The sequence below is a fragment of the Aquarana catesbeiana genome, linkage group LG08 (assembly GCF_042186555.1).
Source record: "Aquarana catesbeiana isolate 2022-GZ linkage group LG08, ASM4218655v1, whole genome shotgun sequence".
NCBI classification, from domain to species: domain Eukaryota; kingdom Metazoa; phylum Chordata; class Amphibia; order Anura; family Ranidae; genus Aquarana; species Aquarana catesbeiana.
The window spans coordinates 48,765,976-48,788,541 of NC_133331.1; the positions used below are offsets into that span (position 1 = coordinate 48,765,976).

Consider the following 22,566-nt stretch of genomic DNA (forward strand, 5'->3'; position numbering starts at 1 on the left):
GCTTTCATCCTGCTGCATTCCACTACAATCCCGACACGGAAATATAAAAAGTTGATAGTACGACACCTATTGAACGCAGCTAAATCCTGCATCCCACTATTGTGGAAGAAAGCTTGCCTACGACTATAGGGTTGTGGCTACGCAGAGTGGAGGAGATCAGGAGACTGGAGGACTTAGTCCTTACAGCACAAAACAAGCAAGGATAACACTTCCAGGCATGGACGCCCTGGATTATGTTCATATACTCGGATGAAGGAATGGCTATGTTAGCCACTTGAATAGTAAAACATCATAGAAGACAATACACACAGTAAACCCGGGTCTATCACCCCCATACCCCCCCCCTTCCCCTTCCCCTCATCCCCTCTTGACTCTCACTGACCCCCTCCCTTTTTTTTTCTTTCTCTCTCCTTTTTCCTCTTCTTTGTTTCTTCTTCCACTCTCTGTGGAATCTCTAGGTTCCCAACTACTTGGTCTCTGAGATATTTCTCAGATGTATCCGAACTAAGGGAACACACGGTTCAAGCAGACATATAACTACGAAAAAGTGGTGATATAAGCTATTCATTTATATTCACTTTCAGTTAATTTCTATCAGCAAATGTTAATAACAAATGCTGAATGTTCAACCACAAATATCAATGTAATTATTAACAATATGACATGTACTTACCTGTGAACATCAAGTATGATGATGGACATTGTACCATGTTTTCTCTGTTGAGTCTCTGTTCTCTTCCTCTTTTGCTTATGAAAAATAATAAAATTTATATTTGAGAAAAAAATAACGTTGAAACAGAGGTGAATTGCTTGACTGCCCATATATATATTATCAAAACACTCACTAAATACCTCAAACTACTGACAGTATATAGAAGTACTTTCAATATCTTAATATTAGTAAACTAATACCCATAATAAATAAATTAAATAATGATGGACTATCTCCCATGAATAAGGGTACTATATGGTTACGATGACCACATTTTCCCATAAAAATATTTTAAAATTATTATATAGATGTAGCACCCTGGAGTTTAGGCAGGGTTGCTCCTAAACTTACCTGCCAGGAGCAGCTACCTTGGCTAATTGTTAGGAATCAATTGATTTCTCCCTAAGTCTGGCATTGCTGCACTTTTCTCTTCTGCTACGAGGTACCTGGTGGCATTAGATATGAGAAGGTCAGATTATGGGTTTATGGGGTGTCTCAGGCAATGGGCAGGCATTTTCATGGATCCCTTGGCCTGCTGGGAGAACCTATATATTTGGGTGGAGTCAGGTGATCGGTGCTTTGTGCCACCTGGACAGCTGTCTGGGTGGACGTGTGTTGTATTGCTCGGGCTGCTAGGCCTGGAGTTTGGGCCTATCCCGGGCACATCTGGCTGCTAGGCTGTCTGAGGGCCTATCCAGAAGCAAGAGAGCAGCGCAGGGTTGGGACTGCGGCTTGCAGTCCAACCAGAAGTGACGATTCTGCCGGCTGGAGAACCTGTCAGTGGTCAGAGGTAGAGGGGAAGCTGTCGCCTCTAAGGGACCAACCACCTTATTACTAGGGATGGGCCAAACAGACCCCTGTTCGGTTTGCACCAGAACTTCTGAACATCGTGAAAGTTCGCACCCGAATAACGAACCCCATTAAAGTCAATGGGACCCGAACATCAAAAAATCAAAAGCGCCCATTTTGAAGGCTTATATGCAAGTAATTGGGCATACAATGGTTATAGGGGTCCAGGTCCTGCCCTGGGGGACATGTATCAATAAAAAAAGTTTATAAAAACTTCATTTTTAAATGAGCAGTGATTTTTTGATTTTATGGCGGTAAACTGGCAGTAACGCACACAGAACTATATGGCGTTAAACTGGCAGTAACGCATGCAAAACGATATGTTAAACTGGCAGTAATGCACACAAAACGATATGGCGTTAAACTGGCAGTAACGCACACAGAAGTAATTGGCATTAAACAGGCATTAACGCACGCAGAAGTAAATGGTGTTAAACTGGCAGTAACGCAATCAAATAGATGTGTTTAACTACACTGATGCTATCTGAACTGTCCCTACTCTAGCTATACACTAATGTCCAGATTACTGACATGGTCTCACTACACTACAGTGAAACTATCTGAGCTATCCCTACTCTAGCTGCACACTATGCAAAGCTGAATGATGGTCCTCCTCACTACACTCACACTATCCCTAGATTGGCACTAAACTAATATTCTACACTGACAATTGAAGCAAAATAGCACAGTATAGCATACAAACTAACTGATGGCACTGAACAGAGCCCTGTTCTATCTCTCTCCACTCCGAAATCACACTGAAAATGGCTGCCATTGAAAGAAAACTTTTATACTGTGGGGCGGGAATGAGCCATGATTGGATAAAGTTATGATGACAGTGTCCAATCATGACTCTGACAGTGCTCTGTGCCCTGACTGGCTGAAGCTTTCACTGCTTCAGCCAATCAGGGCTTGCAATGCACTGTTTAGCACCGCAATGCATTGTGGTCGGTTAGGGGGGCAGAAGAAACAGTCGAGCTACCCGTTTGTTCGGCTGCTCATTCAATGTCTGAACAGCTAAAGTTCGGCCCCAACTTATGCTCGGGCCGAACCGTTCGCCCATCCCTATTCATTACCAGGGACCACAGTGAGTAGCTGAAGCAAGTACCGGAGCAGTATTCTCACCAACTGGGGATGGCGAAGAATCAGGAAACTTCAGCGGGTATCAAGCCAGGGACCCAGCCAGCAGACGTGACGCTTGCAGAGCAGCCTTGTTTGTCAAGCCAGGGACTGAGCAGGCCAGTGAGGTGAAGCTTGAGAAGTATCTTGAGTGCCAAGCTAGGGACCCAGCAGAGAAATGGGGGTGACGCTTGAGGAAGATACTACAGTGAAGATTGGAGGAGCTCAAGGCATTCAGTGGCAGTGAATCATTTAGTCCAGTGAGAGAGACTGGAGGCTCAGTGAGTTGAAGAACTACAAGAAGTGATTTGTAGTGGAAGCGAAGGAACTGTTACTTTGTGTTATAAACTGTTAAAAGACTGTTGCCATAGGAGACAGCATTCCTACACATGCAGATGTGGCATCTTGCGGGATGCCTTTCCCTGCATGGCTGTTCTCCTGTTGAAGTCTCGGAGTCTGCCAATTGACCTTGCAACTACCTAAGGGTGTCCTGTCCCCAGTGGCGTCACTAAGGTTGGTGTCACCTGGTGCGGTAAAGCATGGTGTCACCCCCCCTCCATGTTTTACCGCACCACCGCATCGGAGCGGCTTTCCCCCCCCCTAGCCTGCCACAGTGCTCTGTCCTGCTGCTGAGTGACAGCATGAGCAGGACAGAGCAGTAGACACTTGGAAGGCTAGCACATCAGGCTCTCCTGTTTAGCCTGCCACAGTGGACTTTATGGTGTCACCCAGGGCTCAACCACGCCCCCACCACAGGGGGAGCACACTGCATAAGGGGTAGGTGCGGCCGAATTGCGTGCTACATACAGGGTGCAGGACTCTGGAGTGCACTATTTACATGGGCAGAACTCAGGTGTGTGCTACCTACAGGGTGCAGGACTCAGGATTGCACTATGTACAGGATGCAGGACTTAAGATTGAGCTATATACAGGGTACAGAAGTACACTGTATACAGGGCGCAAGGCTCAGGAGGGAACTACGTACAGGGTGCAGGACTCTGGATTGTGCTATGTAAATAGTGCAAGGCTTAGGATGGCCCTATGTACAGGGTGCAAGGCTCAGGAGAGCGCTATGCACAAGGTGCAAGGCTCAGGAGGGCGCTATGTACAGGGTGCAGGAGGACTCTGGTTTGCGCTATTACAGGGTGCAAGGCTCAGGAGGGCGCTATGTACAGGGTGCAAGGCTCAGGAGGGCGCTATGTACAGGGTGCAGGACTCTGGATTGTGCTATGTACAGGGTGCAAGGCCCAGGAGGGTGCTACATACAGGAAGCAAGGGTCAGGAGGGCGCTACGTACAGTGTGCAAGGCTCAGGAGGGAGCTATGTACAGGATGCAAGGCTCAGGAGGGAGCTATGTACAGGGTGCAAGGCTCAGGAGGGCGCTATGTACAGGTTGCAAGGCTCAGGAGGGAGCTATGTACAGGGTGCAGGGCTCAGGAGGGCGCTATGTACAGGTTGCAAGGCTCAGAAGTATGCTATGTACAGGGTGCAAGGCTCAGGAGGGCGCTATGTACAGGGTGCAGGACTCTGGATTGCGCTATGTACAGGGTGCAAGGCTCAGGAGGGCACTATGTAAAGGGTGCAGGACTCTGGATTGCGCTATGTGCAGGGTACAAGGCTCAGGAGAGCTCTACGTACAGGGTGTAAGGCTCAGGAGTGCGCTACGTACAGGGTGCAAGGCTCAGGAGGGCGCTACGTGCAGGGTGCAAGGCTCAGGGGGGTGCTATGTACAGGGTGCAAGGCTCAGAAGGGCGCTATGTACAGGGTGCAGGACTTAAGATTTCCTGCTTCACAAGACAGAAGAGAGGACAGAGGGGCTGCTGTCGAAAAGCAGCTACAACTTACAGAGGGTGTGTAGTCTGGGCTTTAGAAGGAGCTGCCGCCGGGGCAGTAGAGCTGTCATACACATCGCCCGCCCCCTCCCTCTCTCTGGGCAGTGGACATCTTTCCAGACCTCTTCCAATTGACGCTGCTGCCATCAGTCCTGAGATCCCTTTAGTTGGCCAGGAGAGATGGGGCGGGCAGTATCTGCAGCGCTGCTTGTGTGTGGTGCTGTGACCCGGTGCGGCTTTCTGTGCTGTGTTGGGGGTTAATATGACACTGAGCCGCCTCAGCAGCTGGCAGTCATAGGCGGCTAGGCGCAGCTGCGGGGCTCAGATTTGCTTCAGATAACTCCATGTGTGCAGTGTGGCTCAGCCCCGCACACACTGCACACATGAATGATGCGCCGCTGATGTCACCCCTCTGGCGGGTGTCATCTGGGTGCGGGTCGCACCACCCCAGTGACGCCACTGCCTGGCCCCAACCCTCTCTACCAAAGTTTTGTTAAGAGAAATAAAATCTCTTTTGCATTCAAGAAGTGTCTGGTGCCCAATTAATATACCTTATCTCACACCCACTATGCCTTGTAACCCACCATATACAGAAGGATGTCATCTATCTCTGGCCCTGGAGGTTCTCATTAGATTAAAGGAGGCCTGGGACCTCGCTACATTTGGCGCCCAATGTGGGGCTAAAGCGTTATCCTCGCAGCAGTTGCCCATAGCAACCGGCTTCAGCTTCATTGAAATTTCATGTTGTCGTGCATACCAACAATGTGGGGAAGAAGCAACAAGTCTCATTGCTCATGGGAGAGGATCAGCCTGGTCTTTTGACAGTTCCTGTCAGCACTGTGAGGGTTAAAGTAGACTCCAAAATGGACTCCATTACAGTTTTGGCACGCTGCGGCATGAAGAATGCGGGCGCAACAGTTCCCAGAGAACATCTGCACCAAACTGTTGGCAGGGGGAGGCGTTCACGTTCTGCAGAGGAGGATAAGGAAGTGCTGCCACGTATGTCTGGTTGTGGGTTGTAGAGAAAGATGGCGCAGTTCATAGGTGAGATGGCGGATTGGAAGACGTACGCTCCGGGTATTTGTTTCGGTACGAGCGATGCGAAACCTGTCCTGACTGACACCGGAGTGCGGTATACACCGAAGGGTAAGCTTGCCCTGTATACGGCTGGAGGCTATGAGGCCTTGGGACTGATCTGTGAGAGATGATCCAACCTGTCCACGCAGTTGAGGCCTTGGATCGTCTGTGGACACTGTGGAGAGCACCTGTTTGAAGTTGTCTCCCAAACTCTGCCTCCGCTGATACTACATGTTGATTTGGACAAGAATGTCGCTATCCCGGCTGGGAGTAATATCCAGAGCCCACCTGCCATCACCAGAGTTGTGCAGGAAGCTGCTACCCCTGCCTCAATGATTACCACAGGACTCAGTGCACCGATCGCTCCTCGAGGCCGCGGTCAGACCTTCATTTCCAAATCACCGGGGAAAAAAATACCGTAACCGTGTAAGCCAGCAAGGAGTGAAAGTAGTGTGCCTGTAGGGGAGGTGATGCCTGTGGCCGTTAAAGGAGATAATATAGTTGTGCCAGTTAAAGCAAGAGCCAAGCGCAACTAATATCCCAGATGAAGAGTGTTCCACTATTACCGATTCAGACATTCCATCTGAACTCTTTTCGGATACTTTGTCTTGCATTGGGAAGTGGAGTGACAGCAATGAGGAGCAAATTAGTGATGTGCAGAAAGGTGAAGTTTCCTCTGTCGTTGCTGCCAAGGTGGAAATTAAGCTGTCTGCCAATGCAGTGCCTCTGATCAGTATCTCCAGATCTTTTGAGGAAGATCGTTAGGCTCAATGGGTTCCCAAAGTTCGTCCTATTATGCCATGCCTGTAAGCAAGCCTGATCATAAGCCAGATGTGGTCGGTGGGTGCTCGGTTCAGCGTGCTCCAGACGCAGGGGTCCTACCCGGATATGGAGACCCTAAGACCCTGCCTCAGCTGTCCAAAGTACAGCAGATCATAATAAAGAAAGTGGCAGAGGTACCTATACCCCTATATACCTGCTCACCTGGAAGAGGAAATCTTGGACAAAGAAACCCAATAGGTGGCTGAAGCTGTGTGCAGTTTCCTCCGGATCCCTCTCAAACTAGACTTTCAGAAACTGTCACCCAAGGTGGCCTAAAGATATACCTCCATGCTACACACCTGGGGCTAGAGCTGTAAGATTAACCTGGGCAGAATAATTCTCCGTAGGCCAGACAAGAAGGATGATAAACACCGTGAATGCCAAAGGGCAAGATGTAGCCCTGCCAGGTCCCAGGTACTACTGATAAATGCCATAAAGATGCCTATGTTATATTTTCCTGTGGATTACAAATATGTGTTGTGTGATGTCAAGGACGCTATGCTGACAGCCACTTAACACTCACATACAAGTTATTGCTAGTGGAGAACATTCCAGAGAGCTGTACTGTCAGGATTGTGCTGTACTGATTGCTGTGGGTAGATACATGGAGTGCCCACCTGAGCCATGTTGGCTAAAGTTGAAGTTGTTGGGGTTTTCCATCCTGAAAAGTGACCAGTGATCTTCAGTAGGTTGTGTTTTCTTGAATTAAGGAAGGAGACCATCTCAGTCCCCGACTGTCATATGGACAGATTGATATTATTACAGAGGGACCTATGTCCCAAAGTGCGGTCCCTTGCACCATGGCCTGGCTGCTTGTTGTCTAAAATGCAGCTGTGCCACCTTGTCCCCGGAGTTGTCCCTAAAGAAGAGGGGAAACCGCTGGGAAGTATTGTCCGGCCTAAGTAAAATTGATGGTCTTTGACATGTCATGGACACTGGGTGTGTAGTTAGTTAGAATAGGCTGTGATAAAGGGGCAAAAGCTTACCTTTCTTTGAATAATGGACTCATCTATGCATGAGGACTGTTGCTTGATGAAACCCTAACAAAGTTTTATGTTTGATTAGGAAAGGAGGTGGCATTCTCGCCTGAGAATGCAGATATTTTATAGGGTGTATTTACACTGCTTCGCTGTCTTCGGCTGAGGACAATTGCAAACCATTTAATCACATATGTATATATATATATATTGCAGCATGTTACCATAGGATAGGATGCATTTGCATTGCTGCTATTCTCTCTTTCAAGTGTTGCTGTATCGGTACGTCTTCCTTGGCTAAAGAGAGACAGAGGATCCAACCTGATGACAACACTAACTCTCTCATTATTGCTATCACTGTATATATTAGATAGATAGGTAGGAAAAAGCTGTACATAAAAGTATTTAATATTTCTTTGTCATATATGATTTACCATTTCATGTGTCTGCTACTATGTTTATTCCTTGTAGTACGCCACATACATTACTGTTATTGTTACTCTTTCCCTGTTTCCCCACACATCCCAGTTTTTGACAGGACATTCGCTCTCAGGCTTGAGAGCTTAAAATATTTATTTATTTTTTCTGCAAACTCAGAGACGTCGTTTTGTAGGCCGGGGGAGGATGTAACACCCTGGAATTTTGGCAGGGTTGCTCCTAAATTTACCTGCCAGGAGTAGCTATCTTGGCTAATTGTTAGTGATCAATTGATTTCTGGCATTGCTGCACTTTTCTCTTCTGCCGCTAGGTGGCCGGGTACCTGGTGGCATTAGATACGAGAAGGGCACTGCATGGTCAGATTATGGGTTTATGGGGTGTCTCAGCCAATGGGCAGGCGTTTTCTTGGATCCCTTGGCCGGCTGGGAGAACCTATATATTTGGGTGGAGTCAGATGATCAGTGTTCTGTGCCACCTGGACTCCTGTCAGGGTGGACGTGTGTTGTATTGCTTGTTTGAGCCTATCCTGGGCACATCTGGCTGCTAGGCTGTCTGAGGGCCTATCCAGAAGCAAGAGAGCAGCACAGGGTTGGGATTGCGGCTTGCAGTGAAACCAGAAGTGACGTTTCTGCCGGCCAGAGAACCTGTCGTGGTCGGAGGTAGAGGGGAAGTTGTCGCCACTAAGGGACCAACCACCTTATTACCAGGGACCACAGTAAGTAGCTGAAGCAAGTCCTGGAGCAGTATTGTCACCAACTGGGGACGGTGAAGAATCGGGAGACTCCAGCAGGTATCAAGCCAGGGACCAAGCCAGCAGAGGTGACGCTTGCAGAGCAGCCTTGTTTGTCAAGCCAGGGACTGAGCGGGCCAGTGAGGTGAAGCTTGCTTGAAGGAGCTCAAGGAATTCAGTGGAAGTGAATCATCTAGTCCAGTGAGAGAGACTTGGAGCTCAGTGGGTTGAAGAACTACAAGAAGTGATTGTAGTGGAAGTGAAGGAACTGTTACACTTTGTGTTAGAAACTGTTAAAGACTGTTGCCATAGGAGACAGCATTCCTACATATGTAGATGTGGCATCTTGCGGGATGCCTTTCCCTGCATGGCTGTTCGCCTGTTGAAGTCTTGGAGTCTGCCAATTGACCTTACAACTACCTAAGGGTGTCCCGGCCCCAACCCTGTCTCCCAAAGTTCTGTTAAGAGAAATAAAATCTCTGTTGCATCCAAGAAGTGTCTGACACCCAAATAATATACCTTATCTCACACCCACTATGCCTTGCAACCCACCATATACAGAAGGTTGTCAGCTATTCCTGGCCCTGGAGGTTCTCATTAGACCAAAGGAGGCCTGGGACCTTGGTACATAGATAAAATGTCATAAAATTAAAACTGATGCTAATAATGAACTATAAAAATAAGGGACAAAAAAATGTTGGTAGAATTAATTTGATAAAAAAAAATTTAGAAAATTGATACAGCAATGTATTTTAATAGTCATTGATGAAACAGTTAATGTCCAGTTCGATGTTCATACCACTGGACGTTAATGTATTCATAAGGAGTATCCAACAGGTCAGGACATGGTGGGATATTTGCACCATGGAAAAGTACCTGAAAGAAAAGATCATCGTGAGGAGTTTGAGATGGGAGGTAACGCCTCAGGATGGTCTTGATGATTTAGAATGAATGACAGAATGGCTTGACTTTTTTAATGGGGTGGGTTTTAAATGACAAGAATTAGTATTAAAAAGAAAACAGAAGAAAATGTTGAAATTAGAAAATAAAATTATTGAACTACATAATAAATTGGATCCTATTAAAAATACTCAGCAATGGCTAGATTTTAATAATAGTATAAATAAAAAGCTGGATAAAATAGATAAGGATACTAAAAGAAAAAAGTTAAAAAGTTCCATAGAGATATGGCGGATTTAAAAAAATGAATCTATTTACCGTATTTATCAGCGTATAACACGCGCCTGTGTATAACACGCACCCCAAGTTTAGGAGGGAATTTTAAGGAAAAAAACTTTTAGGAGGGAAGTTTAAGGAAAAAAAACTTACATTTAAATGCCCATTAATGCAGCGTTATCAGTGTCCATCTGCAGCCTTCCCTGTGTCATTGCAGCCTGTGTCTTTGCAGCCTTCCCTGTGTCTTTGCAGCCTTGTGTCTTTTAAAATTGCCGCCGATCGAGAGACACAAAGCTGAGTGTACTTCGGCTAGTCAGGGGCGGGACTGTGAGAGGAGCCGAGTCCAGCCGAAGTACACTCAGCTTTGTGTATGTCGGCTCCGCTCGCTCCTCTCCTCACAATCAGCGGAGATCGACTGGGACAATTTCCCCCTGATTTTAAGGGGAAAAAAGTGCGTGTTATATGCCGATAAATACGGTATATATGGCGAAATAAGCTTATTCCACCAGTAACTTCCAATATTATCATTAATTCTCCCGTGACTCCTCAGATCAGATCGGGATAAAGTCATTTGAACCCAGAAGCCCATTCCACACCATGCAATTCCCCTTATTATCAAGTTCCCCAACCCTAGAATGTTAGAGGTAGAGGTGGTAGGGGAAGATGGATGCATGGAGGAAATAGATCTAGAGGTGGATCCCAATATAGGCCACTGCATGCCTATAACGATCACCAGTATTTGGTGCCCACACACAATAGATTTTATTCCCAGATCCAATATGTTGAATGGGGAAACATTAGGTCCCCTCATCCTTTTTTAGGGTGAGGGAGGAAGGGTTTTCGGGGATACCGGGGAAATTGTCCCTTCAGGGGAAGACCACCGGGTCCCACAGCCCCTCCCAATCAGCAGGGATGCTGGAAACCCCAACATGAGGAAAGAACGTACCAACACCCACCAGACCCCTTAAGAAGAGAAGGAGAGGGTGCAGGGCAGGTAGGAGGATCCAATTTAAACTGAAAAAGAAGGAGGGAGATGAATTAGAGGGAATATATAATCTCAGTAAAGAATTAACTCATAAGAAGATGAATATTTTAAATTCTGGACTCAAATGTGCCCCAAGAAATACGTTAAATAAATTTGACTTATTTAACGTACATTTAAGAAAGATCAATTTAAAGAAATATTTTGTGAATAGTGGGCCTAGGAATAATAACACGGTTAATAGGAATGTGATAGGGGTGGATAGCGGTTTAACCACTTGCTTACTGGGCACCTAAACCCCCCTCCTGCCCAGACCAATTTTCAGCTTTTAGCACTGTCACTCTTTGAACAATTGCGTGGTCACACAACACTGTACCCAAATGAAATTTTTATAATTTTTTTCCCCATAAATAGAGTTTTCTTTTGGTGGTATTTGATCACCTCTGGGTTTTTTATTTTTTGTTAAAAAAATGTAAAAAGACTGACATTTAAAAAAAAAAAAAAAGACAAAACCGTTTTATATTTTGTTAATAAATTTTGCAAACAGGTAACTTTTCTCCTTCATTGATGTACGCTGATGAGGCTGCACTGATGGGCACTGATGGGCACTGATAAGGCGGCACTGAGAGGTGGCACTGATGAGTGGCAGTGATGGGCACTGATGGGTGGCAGTGATGGGCACTGATCGGCACTGGTAGGTGACTCTGATAGGCAGCACTGTTAGGTGGCACTGATGAGGCACTGATTGGCACCACTGGTGGGCATTGATAGGTGACACTCCTGGGCATTGATAGGTGGCACTGATTGCTGGCACTGTTATGTGCTGGTGGGCACTGATTTGTGGCACTGTGGGCATTGGTGGGCACAGATGAGGCGGCTTCGCCTCTTCCTCTTCTGGACCGATGTCCCTTCAACAGAAGATGGTGATCGACTTTTTTTTCTCCTCACGCTGTCAGCTTGAGAAGAAAAAAAAAACGATTCTCTTATGTTCTGTTTACATCACGTGATCAGCTGTCATTGGCTGACAGCTGATCACATGGTAAGAGGCCAGGATCGACCCCTTACTCCGATCAGTGATCACTCAAGTCTCATTGACTCGGTGATCACATCGCACACCGCGAGCGCCCTGCAGGGGGCGCGCGGGGAGCGTGCAAAGGGGGGGGGGGCGTCTATTGACGGCCTCCCGGCAAAGTAGATCCTCACTGTGGCCGTCATTCAGCTATAGCGTGGATCTGAATGGGTATAAGAATAAATCACTGTTTAACCTACCTAATACCGCAAATCAACATGTGGAAGTTTTTAAAAATTTTGTTTTGAAAGATAGAACATAGAACAACTTGAGGATAAAAAAAATTATTTCGTCCTGGAGATAAAGGTGGAGGCGGTCATTTTGGACACTCAACTTGATAATAATGTTATCTGTTGAAAGTGCATATGTTGAGTTGAGCTCTGACTCCACCTCCAGTGGCGTAATTATCAGGGTCGCAACAGTCGCAAGTGCGACTGGGCCCTGTAATTCTCTGCCACTTCAGGGGGGTTCACCGCCAGCCCGCTGCGTGATGAGGGGCCCACATGACTGTCCAGTGTGTGAGTGTGTGTCGGGGTGTCCATTCATCATGTGTCGACTGTCGGTCCATGCTGCGGGGAGGGGGGCTTTCGCCCGCTGTGGGGACAGACGAGAGAGAAGGCAGAGGCAGAGAGAGACTGTGTGTGTGTGGACCGTCCCGCCCCAGCCTATCCAGAAACAGAGACAATGTAGGATGGCAGGTCGGACACTGAAAAATTAAGTCAGCAGACCAATTGAGTGAAGGCGGGGGAGGAGCTCTCCCCTCTGTGACTGCATGGAGTACCTGCTGTCTACCCATGTGAGGCAAGGCATTCCTGGAGGAGGCACAGTGAAGGATCATTTCTGAGGGGAAAACGATTGATTGGCGGTAAGTCACCATTTTGCACTGCAATCGATCCCATCCCAACCTCCACCACCTCTGCGGCTCTCCCTCTTAATGATCCCATCCCCCACCACCACTATAGATCTCATCCCTATCCCCCATCTATCACCACTACAACAGAGGTAATGATGGGGGGGGGGATAGGGATGAGATCAGTGGTGGGGGGCATGGGATCAGTAAGAGGCAGAGATGGTGGTGGCAGAGGATGACACCACCACTGCCACCGCCACCACCCCCACCAGTACCACCGCCACCACCCCCCCTCCAGTACCATGGCCACCATCCCCCCTCCAGTACAATGGCTACTACCCCCCTCCAGTACCACCGCCCCCCTTCATTACCACCGCCACCACCCCCCCACCATTACCACCCCCTCTAGTTGAAATCAGAAAAAGAAATGTTTTACTTTGTTGTAGATTGGAAAAAAATTGAAAGTATCAAAATCATGCTTTTTTTTGGGTGGGGGGGGGGCTTCACGATTTCTTGCACCGGGGCCCTGAAGTTTCTAGTTACGCATCTGCCCACCTCTGCTTATTAGAAATATCTTCAACGACTAGTCGATCTGGGATTTGATAAAAAGGTCCTGAATAAGAAAGAAAATAAGTATCTGGTACCTAGTTTTTGTAGAATTCCAATGATTTACATACTCCCTAAGGTGCATAAAGACCTTAAGAATCCACCAGCATGCCCCATTGTTAATAGTATCGGATCGGTCACAGCAAGATTGGGGCAGCACCTTGACACCTTCTTACAAGCGAGTGTCTTACAGACAAAAGCATATTTAAAAGACACCAAAAACTTTTTACAGTTAATAAGTGAAATTAATTTGTCGGGAAAACAGGAAGTCTTTTTGATGACAGCCAATGTGTCATCATTGAACAACATCATTCAGCATGATGACACTCTGCTGGTGCTGAATTGGGCATTAAGCCAAAGAGACAACATGCCATTTGAACAGAAGGTGTTTTTTTCGATTTTTGACTGTCTCATAACTACTTTTGGTATAGAAATCATTCCTATTTGCGAAAAAGAGTTGCGATGGGCGCAAAATTCGCTCCCAGTTTGGCAAACCTATTTATGGGAGAATGGGAGGACAAATCCACGTTCGTTAAAAAGAGAGAAGGTTTGCTCTTTTATAAAAAGGACATCGATGACATATTCTTTATTTGGAAGGGAAATGAGAGCTCCCTGCATGAATTTCTGTTTAGACTTAATTCCAATAATGATAACATAAAATTGGATTATGAGTGCAACTGAGAACAGATCTATTATTTGGACATAATTTTCAGACAGGAAGATGTACTGACCACGGCGGTTTATTTAAAAAATATGGATAAGAACAGTTATCTTCCATCAAGAAGTGGTCACCATCCCCGCTGGTTAAAAAATATCCCCAAAGGCCAGATAATGTGGGTGAGAAGAAATTGTACTACAGATAATGACTTTGTAACACAATCTAAAATTATTAAAGATTAAGGATTTATCTCCAACTTTCATGTACAATATAGAGAAATTGAGGACATTTTTAAACGGCATTGGCACATTCTATGTATGAAGAGAGTCCTCAATCAAGCACTTCCTTTATTTATAGAAAGGCACCCAATTGTGGGGATAGGGTGGTCAAAAAGGTTCTAGACCCCCCCTGTCATATCAGTTGTGCTTTGGGACCGTGCTGGTTTCTTCTCATGTAGGAGATGTAAAGCTTGTTCTAAGGTGAATTATCCAATCAGGGGTTTAACTGAATTCACTTCCACTGGTAATAATAAAACGTTTAATATTTTGGAATTTAACATGTGGTGTAAGTCCTACAGTGCCCATGTAAATTAATGTATGTAGGTCGTACTAAAAGGACTTAATTGTTTCATCAGTGACTATTAAAATACATTGCTGTATCAATTTTATAACTTTTTTTTATCAATTTATCAACTAATTCTTCCAACATTTTTTGTCCCTCATTTTTATAATTCATTATTAGCATTGGTTTTAATTTCAGTTTTATGACATTTTATCTATATAATTCATTTACTTTACATTTTAAATATTATACAATATCCTTGCTGGTTTAGAGATATTTTTTTATCAAAAATATGTAGAATACATATTGGCCTAAAGTGATGAAGAATTTATTTGTATTTATTTATTTTTAAATTGGGATATTATAGCAAAAAGTAAAAAATAGTGTTTTTTTTCCAAATTGACGCTCTTCTTTTGTTTATAGCGCAAAAAAATAAATAAACGCAGAGGTGATTAAATATCACCAAAATAAAGCTCTATTTGTGGGGAAAAAAAAAAAAGCACGTACATTTTGTTTGGGTACAATGTCGCACAACCGCGCAATTGTTAAAGTGACGCAGTGCTGTATCGCGAAAAATGGCCTGGTCAGGAAGGGGGTAAATTCTTCCGGTGCTGAAGTGGTTACTTGGCCATATCATTTACCATTTAAGGGAATGTTATTTATTTCACCTTTCCCATAAGCGCTGGTTTTTGTAGGCAGGGGCTAGTGTTTTCTCCATTTGTTTTTGTAGAATCAATCAAGCAATGATCCATGCCAAAACAGAGGCTATATACTCAAGATAAAATATCCAACTTTGAGAATATATGGAATCCCTGGGTGACTCACTTTTTGCCTTACAATTCTGATGCTTCCCTACTAAGACCTGTAGTATAAGATTTTAAATTCTATAATACATTTTGATTTAAAAAAAAAAAAAAAAAAAAAAAAAAGTCTCTTAATTATTATCTGAGGTCATCTTTTATAACCTGGTCTAAGTTGGTTTTATCCCCCCTTATACAATGTATGACGTAATCTTTTGAGTAATTAGATCCATGCTAAAATTGTTTTAGTTAAACTACTTTTAGTTTATGTTGGAACTACAACTCAATATTATTACCATATAAGCGATCTTTTCTTTTGCTGCCACCATATGTACTTATGTATGCTAATTGTTAAAATTTAATAAACATATTTGACTAGAAAAGAAACTAGAGACTAGTTAAAGAAAATTCCAAATTTTGGTTTGTCGCCGGAACAGGAGGAGAGGGGAAGTGTTTCAAAAAAAGGGGCTCGTGGTCTGGTGAACCAGCCAGGGATTTCCCTTACTTTGGAGAAAGTAAGGGAAATCCCTCTCTCTTCCTATTTTGCCTATGGTACAGGAATTGAAGGGAAATCTCCACAATGGGATACAGATGGCAAAAAAAAAAAAAAAAAAAAACAAACAACAAGGGTTGTAGACCCCCCACACACACACACATCTTTTATTTTATCCAAAATTTCAAAAAGGTTTTGACATTAGTTCTACTTTAACATCACGATTAACTGATTTACTACCAATGCTGGAAGTTGGTTGCATATATCAACTGCTCTTTCAATATTAGAATATTGTCCCCATGTATTTGATTTTGGCTTCATATTGAAAATATTGCCTTCATGAACCTTATACATGCAATATCAATCATTGATGCAACATGGCCATATTAAGTCAACAAACATACCTGCCCCTTTGTTTTCCGTGCAGCTGGCAGGTAGAGAATGCAAAGGTCAGAGATGTTTGGGTTGGATCAATCAGCTCCTTTCTTGGTTTGACCTGAACCCAAGCTTACCCCTAAATGTCAAATTGAAAAAAGGGAAAAATGGTCTGGTGTCAGATGAAAAACACCCCCATCCCAATATATATAACAAAACACAGAAAGTTGCCCCAGGACTTTAAATGAGGTGAATGCAATTAGCTAGTCACATGACACAAGTAAATAAAGTATCAAAGTTTATTAAAAATTGTCATACATAAAAAATTGCCAAGCCGGTCAGCTGATATATACAGTGTAAAACAGTATCATTACACGTATAGCAGTATAAATGTACATAGCAACATACATAGGCATAGAAAATTACCCTATGTGTTTCACAAGACCATGCTCGCTTCATCAGGGGTAGATGCGTGTGTATTACCTATTTGGTTTTTCATCCTTTTTTACAAACGTATCTGCAATGTGATGGTATTGTGACAAATGGTCAAGGGGTCTGAGGCACAAGGCCCCATGCTTACCAATGGCTAGGTCAGACTACCATATGCTGAATACCCAGAGGCGGCAGCAATAAGCGTCCAGCTCAGGAGCTGAGGCGGCAAGAAAAATGTAGACCCAACAGTGAGCAACTTGAGGTGCCACCTCTGGGTATTCAGCATCTGGTAGTCTGACCTAACTGTTGGTCAAGGGGGTCTGATGCACAAGACCCCATACTTACCATTTGTCACAATACCATCACTGTGCAGATACCCATTTGGTTTTTCATACTTTTTTTTTTTTACAGATGTAATACACACGCATCTACCCCTGATGAAGCAAGCACAGTCTTGCAAATTGCGTAGGGTCACTTTCTATGCCTGTATATATTGCTATGTACATTTATACGTGTAATGATACAGTTTTACACTGTATATCAGTTGACCAGCTTGGCAATTTGTTGTTCATGTATGTATGACAATTTTTAAAAAAACTTGATACTGTATTTGTGTCATGTGACTGGCTAATCTCATTCACCTCATTTAATGTCCCGGGGTGACTTTATTTTATTTTTTTTCTAAATGTCAATTTGGGGAGAGGCTGTGAAACTACAATAGCCACAGCACTCATTTTGTCCTCCGTACAGTATAGCGTGTCCTGACCTATTAATAAAAGGGAAACAGCCTGAAAAAGGGAAACGGATGTAGCCACCACATCTAAGATTTGTGAAGCTGCAGCATTAAAGTTTTGAGTTTAATACTGCTTCAATATATTTAAATGTTTTAGTTATGTCCCCCCTGTCTTTAAAGATTGCAGGATCTCAACCACTTAAGGACCAGCCTCGTTTTGGATTTTAGGCGTTTACATGTTTAAAACAGGTTTTTTTGCTAGAAAATTACTTAGAACCCCTAAACATTATATATGATTTTTCTTCTAACACCCTAGAGAATATTGCGCCCGCTTGTGGAATGGCGTCAAACTTTTACCCTCAAAAATCTCCATAGGCGATGTTTAAAAAATTCTACAGGTTGCATATTTTGCGGTACAGAGGAGGTCTAGGGCTAGAATTATTGCTCTTGCTCTACCGGTCACTGCGATACCTCACATGTGTGGTTTGACCACCGTTTTCATATGCAGGGGCTACTCGCGTATGCGTTCGCTTTTGCGCGCGAGCTCGTCGGGACGGGGGGGGGGGGCTTGTAATAGAAAAAAAGCATGGCAGGACCTCTTAAATATGAGATCTGGGGTCAAAAAGACCTCAGATCTCATATTTACACTAAAATGCAATAAAAAAAAAAAAAAAGTGTCATTTAAAAAAAATGACATTTGAAAAAAATGTGCCTTTAAGAGGCGTATACGGAAGTGACGTTTTGACGTCGCTTCCGCCCAGCAGTGTCATGGAGACGAGTGGGCGCCATCTTAGCCTCACACGTCTCCACACACACACCACGGAGGACGCGATCACCTCCGGTAAGCGGCGGAGGGCACCGGATCGCGGCGGGAGGGCCCCTCTCCCACCACCGATAAAAGTGATCTCGCGGCGAATCCGCCGCAGGGACCACTTTTATCTGAAAGCCGGCCCCCGCACGAAAACGGGGATAACGGGGTTATGGCAGCTAGCTGCTGCCATAACAACGATATCCGCCGCCAAAGTTTGGACGTACATCGTCATGCGGCGGTCAGTAAGTGGTTAATATGTACAGGCACTCCTGATGTGTTTTATGTCCCAGACCTTCAGCATTCCTCCCTTATTAATTTATCTTTTTATAAGTGAGGTCTCCAGAATGGGATAGTATTCTAAATGGAGGTCCAACTAAAGATCTATATAGGGAAACCAGGACCTCCTTCCTCTGGCTAGTGAATCCAGCAGTGATAATTAAAGATCTATATAGAGAAATCAGGATCCCTTTGCTCCTGGTGGTGAGCCCTCTAGTGACGCACCATAGAATTCTACTCAGTTTATTGGTTTTGGATAGTTTGAAACATTTGTACTACTTACCCATGCCCACATTTGGAAGATCTCTCCTCCCTTCTTGTCCATTTAGCAGGTGTCAGAACAATTTTTCTTACTTGTAGTAGATTTGCTGGGTTTTAAGCAGAGGGAAATTGCCCCATGGTGCACAGAGATCAATAACCATTTTTCCAGTAGAGGAAGATTGTTTTAAAAAAACGTAGTCCATGGCCCATTCAGACAAGCCCGAGCATGAGTTTGGGCCGAACACTGGCTGTGCACCCCGTTCGCGGAACACCCAAATTTGCAGGGTAATCACCCTGCAATGCACGCTACACAGTGCATTTTGCATAAATGCTTTTGCCCAATCAGGGTGCAGTATAAGCTGCTTGTTCAAGAGCGGGGCCAGGAAGCCAGCCGCAGCATCCTTAACCGATGAGTCAACAGTCAATGGGTTTCCCGGCCGACAGCTGAGTAAAAAAAAATTGGCAGTAAAACCAGCTTTGGCGCCCCGCCCCCCCCCTTTCCCAGTCCATTTGGGTCGGTTATGGAATTTAATAGATTCTGCCCACCAGCACCTTGTTCCCATGTTGATTGGGACAAGGGCCTCATCCCCACAACCATCGCCAGTGGTTGTGGGGTCTTTAGGTAGGGGACTTATTAAAGGTGGCTAACAGATTCTGATAAGGGGGCCGCTCCAGATCCCACACCCCCCTATGTAAATGAGTATTAGGTACTTAGTATCCCTACCCATCCACCAAAAATAACTCCTGCTGACATGAAGGAAGCAGCCAGCCTTCATGTCGGCAGGAGCATTTTTCCAGGTGCGGCGTGATTGACTATGGAAAAATAAAAAAAAATAAAATATAAAAATGGCCATCTACTGCAGGCTCTGCCATTTGACATGTCTTATATTAGGTAAGGGGCAGGGTCACCTGGTGGCACCGCTCCCTTCCGACACAGACCGTGCATGCTGGGTCTGTGATATCAGAAGAGGCGATGCCACCTGGTGACATAGGTAAGAGGCAGGGTCACCTGGCTAAGAAATGTTAAACGGCAGAGCCCGCAGTAGACAGCCAGCCTTCATGTCGGCAGGAGTTTCATTTTATTCTTCAGGTGCAGTATGATAGGGTTTACATCAGGGGACACTTTTTGAAAAAGGAATAGTCAAAACTGTGTGCGTTTATTACTTTGACACTTTTGGTGGGTAGGGGGGATTCCAATAAGCCCCTCACCTGCAGACCCCCACAACCACTGGCTTGGGGGGGGCCAGAATCCATTAAAATCCATACGAGACCGGAAGAGGTGCTGGCAAGTGCAATCGCGAGTCATTTGAAACATGGGACTTGACTTGTTTTCTTCTTTAGAAATGTCAGTTTTACCGCAGCATGTTCTATATATTACACACTACATATGTGCCACTTTACAGGCAGACTCCCCCGGCACTATATGTAAAAAGGAATTTTTCATTTGCACTTTAAGCATCATTAAAATCACTGCTCCTGAAAAAATTGGGTACTGCCCAGGGAGACATGTATCATAACAAAAAAAGTAACCAAACTCCCCATAACCCTTTTATGGTTAATTACATGTGGGATGTCCTAAAAGCAATGCACCTGGGGGGGGGGGGGGGGGGGGGACACACACATTATCCCCAAGCCCAACGGGCCTAAGACTATAGAGCTGCCTGCAACACGCTGTGGCCAAAAACAGCCTCTTTTTGAGATCTCACATCCACCTGGTAAAACCTGGTGAACATATGAACTGAAGACCAAGCGGCCACTTTGCAAACCTGAGCCATAGACACCTGTTGGCGTATTGCCCATAATGCAATAATCCCTCTAGTGGAGTGTGCTTTTAAATCCCTGTGCTTTAATCCATACGCCTGGATAATAGTCTGACGAATCCACCTGGATATAGTTGAACTTGTTGCTGGTTGTCCTTTTTTTAGGACCTTCAGACAAGACAAAAAAAAAAGACAGTCAGTCTTCCGAAAGGGAGCTGACGTTTCCAAGTAAACTTTTATCGCCCTCACCACATCCAGTGAGTGAAGCGACCTTTCCTCCCTAGTCTTAGGGTTTGGAAAAAAGGAAGGTAAAATTATATCCTGATTCAAATGAAATTTGGAAACCACCTTCGGTAGAAAATCCGGACGAGGGCGCATGACTACTCTGTCCTGATGAAGAATCAAAAGGTTCTTTGCAAGAAAGGGCGGCCAGTTCTGACACCCTTCTAGCCAAAGTTATAGCCACTAAGAAAAATAATTTCCTGGTCAATAGGACAAAAGGGATATGCCCAATAGGTTCAAAGGGTTGACTCTAAGGCTGACAGTACCAAATTTAGGTCCCAGGGACATAAAGGTGGTTTAAGCGGCAGCCTCAGGTGTGCTACTCCCTTGACAAAGGTTCACACCAAAGAATGGAATGCAATTGGTCTTTGGAAAAAACGATAAGGCCGAAATCTGTCCTTTAAATTGTCCCTAAAGCGAGCTGCAAGTCTACTCCTGCTTGAAGAAAGGCGAGAACCCTTCCAATCGTATACCTACGAGGGTTCCATTTTCTTTCCTCACACCAAGAAATGTATGACTTCCAGACTCTATAATAGATAGCTCTAGAAACGGACTTTCTAGCATTTATCAAAGTAGACAAGACTGAACCCATAATACCATGGTCTTTCAATAGTCTGGTCCCAATAGCCAGGCCATCAAATTCAGCAACCGTAAAGAAGGATGGAATATGGGCCCTTGGGACAACAGGTCTGGATGGCAAGGAAGGACCAGTGGGTCCTCTACTGCCAACTTCCCAATCTCCGACGTAACATGATCTCCTGGTCCACTAAGATCACTGGTTTTCGTTCCTCCTGTATTCTGCGTAGTAAGTGCGGCAGAATTTGGAGCAGAGGATAGGCATATATCAGAGAATACTGATCCCAAGGAATTACTAATGCATCTATCCTGACAGCAAGTGGATCCTTGGTCCTGGATACAAACCTGTCCAGCTTGGCATTGAATCTGGATGCCAGCAGATCCACATCTGGGGTCCCCCAGTATTGGCAAATCTGTAGAAAAACCTCGGGATGCAGGGACCATTCCCTGGCAACAATTTTTGGCGACTTAGGAAATTCGCCTGCCAATTGTCCACCCCCGGAATAAACACTGCCGACAGAAACGGCACATGTTTTTCTGCCCAAGTCAATATATGATCTACCTCTCTTTGGGCTGCCCGACTCCTGGTACCTCCCTCGTGGTTGATATATGCCACTACTGTGGAGTTGTCGGACTGGACTCTGACAGGAAGACCCTGCAATCTGGATGTCCAGAATCGCAGACGGCCACCTAATATTGCCTCTATTACTTTGTTTAATTTCATTTGGGATTGCTTTTCCTTTCTCTTTGAGCGCAAGGAGTCTTACAAATGTTATTTATTTATAAATTGAGATATACATCACCACCCAATGTGTAGATAGGAGTGCTGGAACGCACACTACACATCTGAAGGGAGGCTTGAAACGCACGCGGGTCCGCCATTTTGGCGATACCCGGAAGTGCATTCCATTAACAGACACGAGCTGGATTCTCATTATGGGGGGTCACAGTACCTTTATAAAAGGGGTTGGCAGCAGTGGTAGAGTACCCCAGATGAAGTCTGAGTAGAAACGCATGGGGAGACTCCACTACCTGCCACAATTTTATTACAAGCGCTTTTTTATCTTGGAAAATGTAAGTGTTCTACTATTTAAACAAATTGGTTATACCAAACGTTATTATACTATATGATCCCCTTCTCTTTTTTATGGGTCACTTTCATCGAGACCAAGTTAAAAGTTGGGGAGTCCCTAGTGAAAATCCTTGATGCTATCCGGATTACATCATTATCTGACTGAACCATCTATTCCATTGCCGGTTGGCAATATAAGCCTTATTGACTCATTAAGCGTAGATTTGCATGAGTCCA

At 44.8% G+C, this 22,566-nt stretch overlaps 1 long non-coding RNA gene across 1 annotated transcript; it reads right to left on the bottom strand.

Moving 5' to 3' along the window:
• Window positions 1-672: 672 nt before the first annotated feature.
• Window positions 673-18,991, bottom strand: LOC141105249 (uncharacterized). Its single transcript, XR_012235544.1, has 3 exons — window positions 18,662-18,991; window positions 16,156-16,265; window positions 673-747 (listed from the first exon to the last, which is right to left on the bottom strand). It is a non-coding gene; the product is annotated as an uncharacterized lncRNA (long non-coding RNA).
• Between the last annotated feature and the right edge of the window lie 3,575 nt (window positions 18,992-22,566).